The sequence below is a fragment of the Rhincodon typus genome, chromosome 27, assembly GCF_021869965.1.
Source record: "Rhincodon typus isolate 14 chromosome 27, sRhiTyp1.1, whole genome shotgun sequence".
NCBI classification, from domain to species: domain Eukaryota; kingdom Metazoa; phylum Chordata; class Chondrichthyes; order Orectolobiformes; family Rhincodontidae; genus Rhincodon; species Rhincodon typus.
In genome coordinates this window covers 2080309-2080671 of record NC_063358.1, presented here as the reverse complement: position 1 = coordinate 2080671, position 363 = coordinate 2080309, and positions in this window count along the sequence as shown.

The window sequence follows — 363 nt, the reverse complement described above, 5'->3', positions numbered from 1 at the left end:
AGGCCCGAAACGTCAGCCTTCCTGCTCCTCTGATACTGCTTGGCCTGCTGTGTTCATCCAGCTCTACGCCTTGCTATCTCAGTGTTCTGCCTAGTGTGGTAACATACTTCCATATCTATTTCGGTTTCACGTTCTTCCTCTTGTGAATAAAGGGAAGGAGAAAGAAATGACAAGGGGGAGGAAGCTAAGAAATGATGAGAGTTTGGTTATATTAATAAATTAGTTATAAAATAACCAGTTTTGTTTATTTTACACCTTCACGCTTCACCCAAATTCTATCGCATCATTCAATTCCGCACTTGTTCTTGCCTGCTTCACTTATCAAACATGAAGACATCATTTTCAAGCATTGTAGCTACCTAC